Raw genomic sequence first — 2500 nt, 5'->3', positions numbered from 1 at the left:
GCACCAAGGCCCCGCGAAGGAGCCCCGGCGTGGCCGATCCGAGGACCTCACATAACCATCCAATCGGTAGTAGCGACGGGCGGTGTGTACAAAGGGCAGGGACTTAATCAGCGCGAGCTGATGACCCGCACTTACTGGGAATTCCTCGTTCATGGGGAATAATTGCAATCCCCAATCCCCGTCACGAACGGGTTTAAGCGGATTACCCGCGCCTCTCGGCGTAGGGTAGGCACACGCTGGCCCGGCCATTGTGGCGCGCGTGCAGCCCCGGACATCTAAGGGCATCACAGACCTGTTATTGCTCCATCTCGCGTGGCTATACGCCACTGGTCCCTCTAAGAAGTTAACCGCGACCGCGGGGGGCCGCGTAACTATTTAGCACGAAGGAATCTCGTTCGTTATCGGAATTAACCAGACAAATCACTCCACCAACTAAGAACGGCCATGCACCACCACCCACAGAATCGAGAAAGAGCCATCAGTCTGTCAATCCTTTCCGTGTCCGGGCCGGGTGAGGTTCCCCGTGTTGAGTCAAATTAAGCCGCAGGCTCCACTCCTGGTGGTGCCCTTCCGTCAATTCCTTTAAGTTTCAGTTTTGCAACCATACTCCCCCCGGAACCCAAAGACTCTGGTTTCCCCGCACGCTGCCCGGCGGGTCATGGGAATAACGCCGCCGGATCGCGGGTCGGCATAGTTTACGGTCGGAACTACGACGGTATCTGATCGTCTTCGAACCTCCGACTTTCGTTCTTGATTAATGAAAACATTCTTGGCAAATGCTTTCGCTTTCGTCCGTCTTGCGCCGGTCCAAGAATTTCACCTCTAGCGGCGCAATACGAATGCCCCCGGCCGTCCCTCTTAATCATGGCCCTGGTTCAGGAAACCCACAAAATAGAACCGGAGTCCTATTCCATTATTCCTAGCTCAGGCATTCAGGCGAGTTTGGTGCCCGCTTTGAACACTCTGATTTTTTCAAAGTAAACGCTCCGGACCCCTGAGGACCGGACACCCAACCAAGGGCATCCGGGGGGCGCCGGGAGGCAGGGTCTGGGACAGGCGGTAGCTCGCCTCGCGGCGGACCGCCAGCCCACTCCCGAAGTCCAACTACGAGCTTTTTAACTGCAGCAAATTTAATATACGCTATTGGAGCTGGAATTACCGCGGCTGCTGGCACCAGACTTGCCCTCCAATGGGTCCTCACCCATGTGTTTAGGATACGTTCATTCCGATTACAGGGCCTCGAAAGAGACCTGCATCGTTATTTTTCGTCACTACCTCACCGTGTCGGTAATGGGTAATTTGCGCGCCTGCTGCCTTCCTTGGATGTGGTAGCCATTTCTCAGGCTCCCTCTCCGGAATCGAACCCTGATTCCCCGTTACCCGTGGTCACCATGGTAGCCCCCTATGCTACCATCGACAGCTGATAGGGCAGACATTCGAATGAGACGTCGCCGCCGCGGTGGGCGCGCGATCGACCCGAGGTTATCTAGAGTCACCAAAGGGCCGGGGGAAACCCTCGCGGGTCCCCCCGGGTGGGTTTTGGGTCTGATAAATGCACGCATCCCGGCCCCCCCGAGAGAGGACCGGTCAGCGCTCGTTTGCATGTATTAGCTCTGGAATTACCACAGTTATCCGAGTAACGTGTGGAGCGATCAAAGGAACCATAACTGATTTAATGAGCCATTCGCAGTTTCACTGTACCTTCCGTGTGCACTTAGACCTGCATGGCTTAATCTTTGAGACAAGCATATGTTACTGGCAGGATCAACCAGGTTGCTGCGAGTGGTTTTTGTCACAGAAAAAACCATTGGTTCTTAGAGGGGAGAGGGATCGGCCCCGTACCGTCCGAAGACCCCCCGGGGAGGGGGGGACGGGCGGGGAGGCTCGTCCGAGCTCACCCCTCATTGCTCCCAGTGGAAATTAGTGTGGCAACTCCGCTGCGCGAGTTCCCGCTTGCTTCGGGGATAACAAGGAAACGCTCGTTCCGAAACCGGGGGTCCGGAGCTTTTTGAAGCCGGGTGCTGGAGCTCGGTTGGGCGCGAGGACCACCCGAGGCATCCGAGTCCGACGGCTCCGGGCCGACCGGTTATCGTGTTAGGGCAGATTGATATATAGACGGGCCGTCTACGACTCCCTCGGATAGGTTCGGAAAGGTCCTCCCCCTGACGGAGGACCCCCCTGGAGGCTAACCCGCTGGGTCGGGTAGGAACGCACCGCGCACAGTGGCCACGGAGGGCCGCGCGGCTGCCTACCCAGGCGGGCTCGGTAGTCCATTCGGTCGGGTCAAAATAATAAAAGAGATACCCCCCCTGGAACCGTCTCTGGAAGTTTTGGTTTTTCCTCCGTACCGCCTGGGGGGCGGGGGGCGGGACGGAGGCCGACCTGCGGAGCTTCATGGTCGGGTAGGATCGGGTCCGTGTTATAGTGTCCAAAAATCCGCTTTGGAACTATTAATGGGGCTTTATTTAAGCTCTGCCATGCTTAGAAATGAATGGAGAAT

The 2500-nt window shown here is 57.1% G+C and overlaps 1 non-coding gene across 1 annotated transcript in view; it reads right to left on the bottom strand.

Annotated features, from left to right (window-relative positions):
* LOC125798711 (18S ribosomal RNA) overlaps positions 1–1775 on the bottom strand; it is a 1864-nt gene extending 89 nt beyond the window's left edge. The window contains exon 1 of the ribosomal RNA XR_007437513.1: positions 1–1775. This exon is cut by the window's left edge and continues 89 nt beyond it. This is a non-coding gene — a ribosomal RNA (18S ribosomal RNA).
* Positions 1776–2500: the final 725 nt, after the last annotated feature.

Source organism: Astyanax mexicanus, unplaced genomic scaffold (genome assembly GCF_023375975.1).
Source record: "Astyanax mexicanus isolate ESR-SI-001 unplaced genomic scaffold, AstMex3_surface scaffold_81, whole genome shotgun sequence".
In the NCBI taxonomy this organism is placed as follows: domain Eukaryota; kingdom Metazoa; phylum Chordata; class Actinopteri; order Characiformes; family Acestrorhamphidae; genus Astyanax; species Astyanax mexicanus.
The sequence above is the reverse complement of the archived record's forward strand: the minus strand, read 5'-3'. Positions and strand labels throughout refer to the sequence as shown.